The 14,248-nt window shown below is 36.6% G+C and overlaps 1 pseudogene; it reads left to right on the forward strand.

Moving 5' to 3' along the window:
* The first annotated feature begins 1,562 nt into the window (after positions 1–1,562).
* On the forward strand, positions 1,563–1,661 carry LOC132305629 (small nucleolar RNA R71; annotated as a pseudogene).
* The last annotated feature ends 12,587 nt before the right edge of the window (positions 1,662–14,248 follow it).

A 14,248-nucleotide genomic window follows, 5' to 3' on the forward strand; every position in this document is an offset into this window, starting at 1 on the left:
AGTATGGAAGAAGGTTAACATTTGCTCCTAAGTCAAGAAGCGCACGATTAATGATATGATCACCAATAATGCATGATGTAGTGGGTGAACCGGGGTCCTTAAACTTTGGAAGAGTGTTATGTTGCAAAATTGAGCTTACTTGCTCGGTCAAAACCACTTTTCTTGGTGCTTGGCTCTTGTTCTTCCGCTTTTGGGTGCCCAAGTCTTTCAAGAATTTGGCATAAGCCGGAATTTGCTTAATTGCATCCAATAGTGGAAGATTAACTTTCACTCGCCTAAACATTTCTATGATTTCATTGGTTTTTGCCTTTTGCTTGTCTTTTGAAATGAATCCTTTTAAGGCATCCGGAAATGGAATCCTTAGTTCAAACACTTTTTCAAAATTTTCTTTTGAACTCTCTTCAACACAAGAAGTTTTCAAATCATTTTTCAACAAAACCTTTTCAACATCATTTTTCAAAACTTCTTTTTCAAACACATCTTTCAAAACTTTCTCATTTACAAGGTCATGTATAAGCAATAAAGGAGGAATAGGATGTGAAACGGGACGGGTGACAACTTGAGGTTGTATCGGTTCACTCTCTTCATTGGACATTCCAACTTGATTGTCCACAATCCTACCACTCCGCAAGGTAGTCACCGCATTAACATGTTCGATGGTGTGGCCTTCCGATGAGGAATGGGTTTCCACAACACATTATTGCTTAGGTGGGGCATTAATAAGCATCTTTCCCTTCTCTCTTGCATTGAGAGTGCTTGTTATTTGCCCTACTTGGGTCTTTAGCTTCGCAATAGATTGAGAGTGAGAATGAAGAAATTGAGTGTTAGCCTCTAAAGTGCCCAAAGCATTCAAAACTTTCTCTTCAAAGGCGGGACTTCTAGTATTACCTTAGGAATAAGATTGGTTAGGAAAATGAGAATTAGAAAATTGATTCCCTTGTGATTGATAAGGTCTATAACCTTGGCATCCTTGGTTTTGAAGTGGAGGTGGAATGTACTTCCCTTGAAAACCACCTTGGGAAGGGTTTGAGCCCACTCCTTGGTTTTTCCAAAAGAAATTCAGATGATTCCTCTAACTTGGATTATAATGAGTACCATAAGGATTGTTCCCTTAGTTCACAAAAGCTGCATTGACTTGTTCATTAGGTTCACTTTGCACTTGTCCGTGAGGATAATGAGAAGTAGAATGAAGAACACTAGAACAAGTTATACATGTTTCATTTAATGCACGATGAGAATGGTTAGGGAAGGAAGATACTTGGTTCACCGAGTTTTAGTTAATAAAAAATTGATCAAACCTTTGAGATAAAGACTTCATTTCGGCGGCTATTTCATTTGAATAGTCGACTTGATGTAAGCCAATACTCTTCCTACCTTGTGAATTTCTACCATTCTTGGATGATAGTGTTCTATGCAAAGAATTTTCACTCATGCTCTCATAGAGACACCACACGTCATCCTCATGCCTATCAATGTATGAGCCACCCATGGAAGCATCAACGTTACCCTTATAGTTGTCCGATAAGCTCTCAAAGAAGTATTGAACTAATTGCCATTTGGGAATGTCATGATGTGGACATTTCCTAAGTAATTCATTGAAGCATTCCCATGCCTCATGGAACGTTTCTCCATCCCCATGTGAAAATTCTCGAATTGAGGTTCTCATGGCATTGGTTTTAGAAACCGGATAGTACTTCTTCAAGAATTCTTGTTACATTTCTACCCAAAAAGTGATTGAAAAAGTCCTAAGATTGTTAAACCAATACTTTGCCTTGTTTTTTAAGGTGAATGGAAAAAAGTTTGAGTCTTAAAACCTCTTCCGGCATGTCTGTATATTTTACGGTGGAACATACTTCAAGAAACTCATCCAAATGCTTGTAAGGTTCTTCACTTAGAAGTCCAAGATAGTTAGGAAGCATTTGAATGGTTTGTGGCTTAATTTCATAATGATGTCCTCTAAATGGAGGTAATTGGATGCATGTAGGTGCATTATACTCATTAGGCACGTAATAGTCTCTTTAAGAAAGAGGTGGATTAACTACTTGAGGTGTAACATGAACACCTAGGTTTGGAATTCCTTGATTGTTGATGGGAGGTTGTGGAGCATACATTGGCCTTGGCATTCCATATGGAACTTGGCCTTGTTGTTGTGGTGGTTGGTGAATGAATGGCCTAGGGATGCCTAATGGTACTTGTATATTCTTATTGTGCACATTGGGATGAAGGATACCTTGTTGGTCTATATGACCAACGTCCTCAACATGATTGTCATTATGGTCATCCATTGATAGATTGGCTCTATTTGAACTTCCTCTTCCCTTAAGATTTCTAATGATAGATTCAAGATGCAAATCAAGAGGGACAAGAGTTGGTCTCAATGAATGATGCACATGCATGCACAATGCAAAACACAACAAACACAAAGAATGACAAACACTATGCCTTCACAACAATGCAATTAGACTTCTTCCACAAATACTTAATTCATACTCCCATGCTTTAACAACAATGATGCAAGACAATTAAAAATAAGCCTCCACGCGGGCCGACGATTTAACTAAGGGATTGAGTAAAGAAAGTCTCACAGAGGTCCTTTAGCACTTCAACTCCAAGTTTAAAGCTTAGCTTAGCTATTTTTTAGAATTTTTTTAGCTTTTTGCTTTCTTTGCTTGCTTGAATGCTTGATCACTCCTTTGCTTGCTTCCTCTCCAACAATGCACCTAGTCAAGTAATCAACACAATAAGCAACCAAAAAGAAAAAAAAAAAAAAAAAGTAAAGACACGATCAAAAGAGTACTAATCCTAATCAATTCCACAAATCCGACGTTGCCAAATCTAATCAATCAATCCCCGGCAACGGCACCAAAAACTAGCCGGTGTATGCCGCACCACCGCCAAGCTTAAGAGGGTGAATTTTAAGGCGAGGGCCAAGAGCTTTACATTTATAGAAGCCACTACTACCCTTCACCACAAATATAGCTACGGCGAGTAGGGATCGTCCCAAGGGATTGTGAGGATCGAGCAATGTCGTGGAATTGTTATTAGGGCTAGTAGGTTGAGTGATCAAACATTTGGTTGGTTGGTTGATTAAAGAATAACTAAATTAAACTAAGTGATAGCAAAGAATGCAATTAAGAGTAAGTAAGAGAGAGAGATCTTCGGGTTTAGAGATCACCACCAAGCAATGCATTTCTATATCATTGACAAGTGATTAATGAGGGCAAATGGTGTGTTGCAATATTGGTGTGTGTGTGTTTGATTGATTCAACAAGCAAGGATGACTAGTTAAGCATGTATTGTCTAAACATCATGTGAAAGGCACAATATATCTAAGCAATGAAGCATATATTGTCTAAACAACATGTGAAAGGCACAATAGATCAAAACAAGTCATTACTCCTTCCATTAAGCTCACAATCCAAATACAACATAAGGTTAGAAACATATGCTACTTGCATTCAAAAGCTTGGATCATCAAACGACAAGCATAGATTGTCCTCCCATTTAACACTACACTACAACTACACTACATCTACACTACTAGCATGAAAATAAACTAGGGGAGTGGCACAATCCATCAAGAAATAAGTATGAACCATCAAGAGAATCACAAAAGCATTCATTTAAGCACTATGTTTTGACAATCTCCAAATCTATAGTATCAATACACATAGACATGCATCAATAACACAAAATCTAGAGATAAGCACATGAACATCTATTTTAGCATACATAGACATATAGATAGAATGAAATGATCAATCAGAAGCATTAAACCATATAAATCATTGAATAAACAAGATTTATATATATATCAAAGTGTCAAAACATCAATTATAACACTAATCCCTCAATGATACACAAGATTATGATATAGAAAGCATGGTTGGGGCTAACTCTAGCCCCAAGAGGATGTCTAGCCACTTATGGTGATGATGCTCTAACCCTCAAGGGCTAATTCCATGGTTGAAATCTACTCCTTGTTGATGAAGAGTCTCCTATGGTGTCTCTAGCCTCTTCTTCCTCTAAGCTTCCTCTCCAAGAGATAATATGAAAACAAATTGGCTCCCTTTTGTAAAAAGCAATCCTTATCCTTATATAGGTAGGTCAAAATGACACCCAAAATGAGCTGGGGTCGTGCACACAATATTCCCTAATGATTGGATAAAGGACAACTTTCAATGAGATGGAATTTAACTTTTTCGCACTGGAGGAAGTTCGATCGATCGAACCTTGGACTTGGATCGATTGAACTGGCTGAGATCTATCGAACTTAGGCTGGATCGATCCAACTGGTTGAGTTTTTGGGTAAAAGACAAATCCGAGATATTTTAGGAAATATTTATGAGAAAAAGACAAAAGTGGTTAGTGGGTGGTACAGCTGTGGATAGGATCAATCATTTGAATAAGGACAAAAGTGTTCAATCGTTCGTAGGATGGTGTTAGATCGATCGAACTTTTGGACTTTATGCTTTTGGGTCTAGGCTTGGATCTATCTTGAAGTGCTGAGATCGATCATTGTTCGATCGATCAAACCTTAAACTTGGATCGATCGAACTTTGCTACTTCCCACCTTTAGCTTCATTTGCTTCCTTCTTTCTCCACTTTACTCCTTTCTTTGTTTAATTCCAGAATTGCTTCAATTAAGCTCTTATTTGGCTGAGTTAGCTTATTTTCGGGATAAGTGCCTGAAAATGGAAATAATACGAAATCAATCTAAAACGGTAAAGTAAGATAGATAAAAGTACTAGAATACCTAAGCTTAAGGGGTTTAAATATGCACTTTTCAGCGCTCATCATAGGGCAGTGATTTTTGATGTATTTTATTTCTTTTCTGATGTATGCCTACCCTAAGTCTTTCATTAAAACATTATACTGATATTGATCATATGTATATATGCTTTTGCCTATTTTACCCTTGTGTTGATATTCTTTTCATATCTGTTATGCATGATGATATATCTAATTTACTCCATATACTTGATACTCTGATGTGTGCTATCTAGTATGATTGTTTTGTCAAGTACGAAGGACTAAGTTTGGGGGTGACATGTATTTTGCCCTTTGTGCTAGCATTCCCGATCCTTGCTGGTTCTGCATATTTGGTAATATCTTTCTATCTCTACATCTGTTTTCATACATTGAGGACAATATGTACACTGAGTTTGGGGGTAAGGCAGATAACTTAAAATTTTTGCTGATGATATGTTGTGCATAAGGTAACAAAATTAAATTGTTTAAGTATGATTTTAGGTCTATTGATTGTTATGATGTCCATATGTAATCTAATATTGGTTAAAGATGGCTTGTATGCCGAATTCATGCTAAATTGGGAATTTTGAAAATTTTTGATAGTAGTTGGTGGCATGTGGTCCACTTTGTCAAGATAATTACAATTTGATGATTTTGATTCCTAGAATACTTCACTTTGCACATGTTGACACTTACATGCATTATATGGGGTATAACCTTGAAATCTTTTTTCTGATTTATGTTAAACTAAGATGAGTAGGTGAATTTGATGATTTTGAAAACCAAGGTATATAAAGAAACACAATGGTATGTATGCAATAAAAAATAAAAATTTGAAAAGAGTTTTAATGAGCACTGAATATTACACATTCGAGCCCCTAAATATACATATGTTAAGACCTTAAATGATATTTCTATCCATTTTTAGATTGATTTATGTTTATTTCTTGTTTTTAGGTACTTTCCTAAAGAAATGGTTAAAACCGAGCTTTTATGATAAAAAGAAAGATATCATCTTGATTGGCGAACTGGATTTGTCAAGGGGTATGCACTCATTAAATATAAGACTAATATTGAAGATTACAGAGTTGTTGCCGAACATTTAAAGCAAGCTGAGAGTCAAAAAGGGTGATTTTGGAGAAGTTCAAATGTCAAGGCTCAAGCCCTTGTTCCTAAGGCTCGAGCCCAAACTCATGGTACTCGAGCCTTTGCAAGAGTGCTCGAACCCAAATTACGTCGGAATACCAAAAGTCATTTTGAAGAACTCTAGGTTGTCAAAGCTCGAGCCTTTTTCCATAAGGCTTGAGCCCCAAAGCATGGTGATCGAGCACTATTAAAGATTTATCCCAAAATATTCCAAGTGTTGAAGAAAATGATGCTTTAAAAATTATGGTGTGGTCTAGTGGTGTCGATGCACCAAATTGCAAAAGTGTGGCCAAGTTTAAATTTATGAAATGCCACTATCACTTCTAACTAAAAATATAGCTAGGGTGAGTAGGGATCATCCCAAGGGATCGAAGGTGTTTTTATGATGGAGATTTATGTCGGATTAGTAGGTCGAATGATCAAAGATTGTTAGTGATTGATTACTTAAACTACAATGCAATTAAAGATTAATGCAAGTAAAAAGAGAGCAATCTAGAAAATAGGGAAAAGGTGTACGAGAGAGGTCTTGGGGCATAGAGTCACCACTAAGCTTTACTTCATCAAACACTAACCATTATATATTAATGGGGAAATCTGAATTATAACTTTGTGTGTGTGTGTGTGAGACATTAATTGAAACTAAACATGGATGGAAAATAAGTATAGATTGTATAGCCAATTTTAATGAATAGCACAACCTATCAAATCAGACCAAGCTTTCATTCAATTAAACTATAATTAAAGCACACACAAATATCTATTGGCAACAAAAATTTTATTTTAATTTATCATCATTTTTCTTCATTTTTATTCAATTTTGTTATTTTCCAATTTTTATAATTTTGCTTTCAATTTTAATATATATACACAGGAATATATACAAACTAACAATTAAAATGCAAAACTTAGATGCAAGAAATAAAAATAAAAATAAGAATGCAAAAATGAAAATCTAAAAATTTTGAACTCACCCGACAACTTAGAAGGTAAAGAGGAGCAGAGGAAGAAATTTGGAACAAAAAATGAGGTTTTTCAACCTTGCTGGCTTCAGAGAAGGTAACCGTAGTCTCGCTGGAGACTCGCCGGATTCTGCAGATGGTCGCTGGATCTAGGATTCGGCTCTCCTTGGCCTAAATCAGCCGGAGATTGTGGAAATTACGGAGATAAAGTGAAACAAAGAGAGGGAAAATAGGAGAAGCTTGGCCGCAGGCCAAAAGCTTCTTGCCGCCTTCAATGGAGGTATGACAAAGACGATTCTTTGCTTCTCGGTTCTCGCTGGAGACTAAGAGGAAGTTGGACGGTGTTGGTGACGTGAGGTTAAGGGAGATATTAGAGAGATAGATTGAGAGGGAGAGATTTGGTGAGATCGAGAAGGTGGTAGTGGCTAAGGTTTGGAAGAGAGGAAGAAGATGAATAGGCGGGAAGGAAAAGAAAATAGAAAAAGAAAAGGAAAAGAAAAAGAAAATAAGGAGAAAAAGAAAAAGAAAATAAAAATAAAATCTCGAATTCGAATGGCCAAAGGGATTTTTAAATTTTCAAACAACGCCTTTTCGATCGATCGAAATACTTCGATCAATCAAACCCTTAACTTCGATCGATCCAAAATGGATTTTAATTGATTGAACCTATCCTTGATCGATCGTAATGCAAACTGAAGAGTCCTTATCACAGGGGATTCAATTGATCGAAGTGGGACTTCGATTAATCAAACTTGGGTTCGATCGATCGAAATGTCCCTGGCAGTATCAGAATACAGAAAATCGCTTTAAAGCCAAATTTTTCAATACAACTCATATCTAGACGACGCAGAAACATGTAAAAACAGAAATGAGGGAGGAATAGGGTTATCAAACCCTATGAAATGCACTAGTCTTTAACGTCTTTATTAAGACGTTAGGCTCTTTTAGCCCGGATCAAAATCTTGTTTGGCATCCCCTCCTTGACGGGGTGAATGGCATTTTTGAATCCCACCCAATAAATGGTTCCGTAAAGAAAAAGAACTTGTTGGATTTTAATCAAAAGAGATTGATGGTCCTTTGTCAATGCTACTCTTCGGCTTCCATGCCCTTTCAACATTTGTTTTCAAAACAACATTCTTAGAAATCATTTTGGAAGGTAGATCTTTTGAAATTACATTTTCAAGCAAAGACTCAATTTTTTCAAATTCATTGTCAAGACACTATTCCACGACACACACTTCTTTATACTTGTCTATTGAACTCAGGGTTGGATTAAATATATTCAACTTCACTTTCATATGCCCAAATGATATTTTCATTATCCCCGTCCTACAATTGATTTTGGCATTTACAGTTGCCAAGCAGGGACGACCAAGGATAACTTTCTTGGTAATCAAATTGGAAGGTAGACTTTTAGAAATTCCATTTTCAAGCAAAGACTCATGTTTTTCAAGTTCATTGTTAAAACACTTTTCCACAACACATGCATCTTCAAGCTTGTCTATTGAATTCGGGGTTGGATTAAAGATGTTCAACTTCACTTTCATGTGGCCAAATGAGATTTTCATTATCCCCATCCTACAATTGATGTTGCAATTTGCAGTTGCCAAGAAAGGACGGCCAAGGATAACGGGAATTTGGCTCTTGGGATTTGGGACCGGTTCCGTGTCTATGACAACGAAATTAACCAAGAAGAAGAATTTATCAATCTTGATCAATACATCCTCAATAATACCCCAGGGCTTTTTGATGGATCGGTCGGCAAGTTGCAAAACTACTGACGTCGGTTTCAAGTCTCCTAAGCCCAATTTAACATATACCGAGTATGGAAGAAGGTTAGCACTTGCTCCTAAGTCAAGAAGAGCCCGATTAATGACATGGTCACCAATGATGCAAGAAGTGGTAGATGAACTGGGGTCCTTAAACTTTGGGAGAGTATTGTGTTACAAAATAGAGCTCACTTGCATGGTCAAAACCACTTTCTTTGGTGCTTGGCTCTTGTTTTTCCTCTTTTGGGAGTAAAGATCTTTTAAAAATTTGGTATAAGCCGGAATTTGCTTAATTGCATCCAAAAGTGGAAGATTGATCTTCACTTGCCTAAACACTTCAATTATTTTATTCACTTTGGTCTTTTGTTTTTCAATAGAAATGGATCTTTTCAAGGCATCCGAAAAATGGAGCCTTTGGGTCAAAAACCTTTCCAAAATCTTTCTTCAAAACATCTTCAACACAAGAATTTTTCAAATCATCCTTCAAAACTTTGTTCAAATCATTTTTCATCATTTTTTCAACAAGATGATCATGCACATGCAATAAAGGAGGAATAAAATGTGAAACGGGAGGGGTGTCAACTTTCGGTTGCACCAGTTCACTCTCTTCATTGGAACCTCCAACTTGATTGTCAACAATTTTTCCACTTCTCAAGGTTGTCACCATGTTAACATGTTCAATTGTGTGACCTTCATTGGTTTCTACAACAAATTGTTGCTTTGGTGGGGCATTTAGAGGCGTCTTCCCTTTCTCTCTAGCATTTAAAGTACCAGCTATTTGTCCGACTTGGGTTTCTAGCTTACCAAAGCGGTTAACACTTTCTCCTTAAAAGCGGGACTCTTAGAATTTTCTTGAGAATAAGATGATTGATTAGGAAAATGAGAATTAGAAAATTGGTTTCCATGTGATGATTGAAACGAAGGTCTATAACCGTGGGAACCTTGGCTTTGCATTGGAGGTGGAACATACTTTCCTTAAAAACCAACTTGGGGAGGGTTTGAGCCTTCCCCTGGATTTTCCAAGAGAAGTTTGGATGGTTCTTCCACCCAAGATTGTAGTGTGTGTTATAGGGATTATTTCCTTAGTTGACAAATGCAGCATTAACTTATTCATGATGCTCACTTTGTGCATGTCCATGAGGACAATTGAAAGTAGAAAGTAAGACACTAGAACAAGTCATACAAGATTCATTAGATGCATGATGAACATGATTAGGGGAGGAAGACATTTGATTTGCCGAATTGTGGTTGAAAATTGATCAAACCTTTGAGTTAAGGATTTCACCTCGGCGGCTATGTCATTTGAATTATTAACTTGATATAAGCCGACATTCTTCCTTCCACCTAGAATTCTACCATTTTTAGAAGACAAAGATCAATGCATGGAATTTTCACTCATACTTTCATACAATTGCCAAACATCATTTTCATGTTTATCAAGATAAGAACCACCCATAGATACATCTACAATTCCTTTTTGATTATCCAGCAAACTTTCAAAGAAGTATTGAACTAATTGCCACTTAGGAATGTCATGATGTGGACACTTCCTAAGCAAATCATTAAATCTTTCCCATACCTCATGAAATAATTCCCCATCCCCTTGAGAAAATTCATGAATGGAAGTTCTCATAGCATTGGTCTTTAATACCGGGTAGTACTTCTTCAAGAACTCTTGTTGCATTTATACCTAAGAAGTTATTGAAAAAGGCCTAAGATTGTTGAACCAATATTTTGCCTTGTCTTTAAGGGTAAAAAGAAAAAGTTTGAGCCTTAAAACCCCTTCCGACATGTTTGTGTATTTCACGGTGGAACACACTTCAAGAAACTCATCCAAATGCTTGTAAGGTTCTTCACTTGGAAGTCCATGATAGTTAGGAAGCATTTGAATAGTTTATGGTTTAATCTCATAGTGATATGCTCTAAATGGGGGTAATTGAATGCATGTTGGTGCATTACATTTATTTGGTACATAATGATCACACAAAGCAATAGGAGAATTCCCAACTGGTGGTACCAAACGAACACTTGTAATTAACTTGAACCATGGGAGGTTGTGGAGCAAAAATTGGCCGAGGCATTCCTAATGGAATTTAGCCTTGTTGTTGTGGTGGAATGAATGGTCTAAGCATGCCTAATGGTATTTGAATGTTGTCATGATGCATATTAGGGTGGAGGATGCCTTATTGGTCTATGTGACCAAGGTCCTCCACATAGTCATCATTTTGCTCGTCCATTGATAAAATGGAATGATGAGAGTTATCTCTTCCCCTATGATTATGAACAATGGATTCAAGATTCAAATTAGGAGTGACAAGAGTAGGATTTAATGACCTACGACCATGCATGTACTAACAAAAAAAAATTACAATTAATCAATCAAATAGCAATCACTTCGCCCCCACAACAAATCAATCAACGAATATCCTCCACATACATTAATCCCATACTCCCATGCTTTCAACAATATGCAAAGAATAGTTAATTGCCTCCACGCGGGCTCACGATCTATCTAAGAATTTAAGAACTTGCCTCACGCGGGCTAACGATTTAACTAGAGATTGAGTTAGGAAGATCTCACAAAGGGTCCTTAAGCAACTTCAATTCATTTTTTAATTTTCGCTTCCTTTTGCAATTTTTTTTTTTTTATAGATTTTAGCCCTTTTTATGCTTTGCTTAGCTCCTTGCTTTTTAATTCTCCCTTGCTTGACTTCCTTGCTCAATTCACTTAGCGAATCAAGAACAAACACAATAAGTAACTAAAAATAAAGTAAAGTAAAAACACGATCAAAAGAGTACTAATTCCTAATTGTTTCCAAAACATGGCGTTGTCAAATCAATCCCTGGCAATGGCACCAAAACTTGGTGCGGTTGTGTCGTAATACCCGAATTGCAATAAAGTGTGGCCAAGTTTGAATTTATAAAATGCCACTACTACCTCTAACTACTAATATAGCTAGGGTGAGTAGGAATCATCCCAATGGATTGGGGGCAATGTTAATATGGAAATAAGGTCGGATTAGTAGGTCGAGTGATCAAAGGGTGTTTTGATTGGTTAATTAAACTATAATGTAAATAGATTCAATATAAAGCAACTAAAATAAATAAAGGGTAGAGAACAAGAGAGAAAGGTCTTGGGATCTAGAGGTCACCACTAAACATCACCATTCTAGACACTCAATGTGTAATGAATGAGGGAAAATATGTGTTGCAATACAAAGAGGTGTGATTGATTAAATCAACAAGCATGGATGACTAATTAAGTATACATTGTCTAGACAACCTAGTGAATAGCACAATATATCAAACTAAGCCATTATTCCTTCCTCTAAGCTCACAATCAACACACTAACAGGTTAGAAAATTATACTACTTGCATTCATAAGTATGGAACATCATATAACAAGCATGGATTGTCCTTCTATCTAGGAAAATAAGGCAACTACACTACAAATAAGCTAGAAGCATGAAAATTAAACTAACTAAACTAAGGTAGAGGCACAATCCATCAAGAAATGAGTATGAACCATCAAACAAATCACAAGAGTATTCTATTAAGCACTATGCCTTGATAATCTCTAGATTTATAGCATCAATACATATAGATATGCATCAATATCACAAAACCAAGAGATAAACATATGAGCATCTATTCTAGCATACATAGACATATGGATAGAATGAAATGATCAATTGAAAGTATTAATCAACATAAATCATTGTAAAAACAAGATTCATATATAAATCAAATGTTAAGACAGGATTACAACACAAATCCCCTCAAAATACAAAACATCAAGATCTAGAAGGCATGCTTAGGGCTATCTCTAGCCCCAAGAAGATGTTTAGCCACTCATTGATGTAGCCATCCAACCCTCAAGGGCCATCTCCATGGTAGGAATAATTTTCTTCTTGATGGAAACCCTAGATGAATGGAAAAACTCCCAAATAGTGTATATCTCTCTGATCTCTAGCCTCCTCTCCGAAATTGTAGATAATAATATATGATATGATATTTGATGTATAAATGGCTCAAAATCCTTATATAGGTAGCTCAAGTGTCACACCCAATGGTCTGGTCTCATGCACTAGGGTCCTCTCAATGATTGCACCACGAGCCATCTTTTAATGAGCTCGACTCTGTTTTATTTTGGACTTGAGGAGGTTCGATCGATCAAATTCAGATGAGATCGATCGAACTCTAGCCAAATCAATTGAAGTAAGGCCAAATCGATCAATCCTTGGCGGCGCCTTTTTGGAAAGAGACAAATCTGAGATATTTTTGGGATATTTTGGAAAAAGACAAAAATGGTAGGTGGGGATAAGATCAAGGAAGTTCGATCGATCTGAAGAAAGTTGGATCGATCGAAGATGGAAATTCTTGAGGATAAGGACAAGGGGTTTGATCCATCTTGGTGAGGTTGGATCGATCAATGTGAGATCAATCAAAAATATGTCTGATCGATCGAAGCTTGCTGTTTTCCACCACTTTGCTTCCACTTTACTTCATTCTTCTATTTAGCTTGAGATTGCTTCTTCTATGCTTTAATTTGGCTGAATTGACTTATTTGGGGACAAGCGCCTGAAAAGGGCAATAACATGAAATTAATCTAAAACGAAAAAATAAGATAGATAAAAGTCCTAGAATACTCGAGCTTAAGGAGTTTAAATGCGCACTTTTCAGCACTCATCATGAACCGGGGTCCTTAAATTTTGGGAGAGTGTTATGTTACAAATTGAAGCTTACTTGCTCGGTCAAGACCACTTTCTTTGGTGATTGGCTTTTGTTCTTCCTCTTTTGGGTGCAAAAATGTTTCAAGAATTTGGCATAAGCTAAAATTTGTTTGATTGCATCCAAGAGTGGAAGATTAATCTTCACTTGCCTATACACTTCAATTATTTCAATTACTTTGGTCTTTTATTTTTTAAGAGAAATAGACACCTTTTAAGGCATCCCGAAATGGAGCCTTAAGCTCAAAATCTTTTTCAAAATCTTTCATTGAAACACTTTCAACACAAGAAGAATTCAAATCATCTTTCAAAACTTTTTCAACAAATGGCTCATGCAATGAAGGAGGAATAAAATAACAAATGGGACAGGTGTTAACTTTTGGTCGCACCGGTTCACTCACTTCATTTTGGACACCCACTTGGTTGTCAACAATTTTTCCACTTCTCAAGGCTATCACCGCATTGACATGTTCAATTATGTGACCTTCCAATGAGGAATTAGTCTCTACAACAAATTGTTGCTTTGGTGGGGTATTTAAAGACATCTTCCCTTTCTTTCTAGCATTCAATGTACTAACTATTTGCCTAACTTGGGTTTCTAGCTTAGCAATGGATTGGGAATGGAAATGACGCAATTGAGTGTTTGCTCTAAAGTACCCAAAGCGGTTAACATTTTCTCCTCAAAAGCGGGACACCTAGAATTTCCTTGAGAGTATGATAATTGATTAGGAAAATGAAAATTTAAAAATTGGTTTCCATGTGATGATTGAAAAGAAGATCTATAACCTTGGGAACCTTGGCTTTGCATTGGGGGTGGAATATACTTTCTTTGGAAACCACCTTGGGGAAGGTTTGAGCCTTCGCCTTGGCTTTTCCAAGAGAAGTTTGGAT

Source organism: Cornus florida, unplaced genomic scaffold (genome assembly GCF_030987335.1).
Source record: "Cornus florida cultivar Cherokee Brave unplaced genomic scaffold, ASM3098733v1 CherokeeBrave_3.0.0_Hap2_Chr04, whole genome shotgun sequence".
Taxonomy (NCBI): Eukaryota; Viridiplantae; Streptophyta; class Magnoliopsida; order Cornales; family Cornaceae; genus Cornus; species Cornus florida.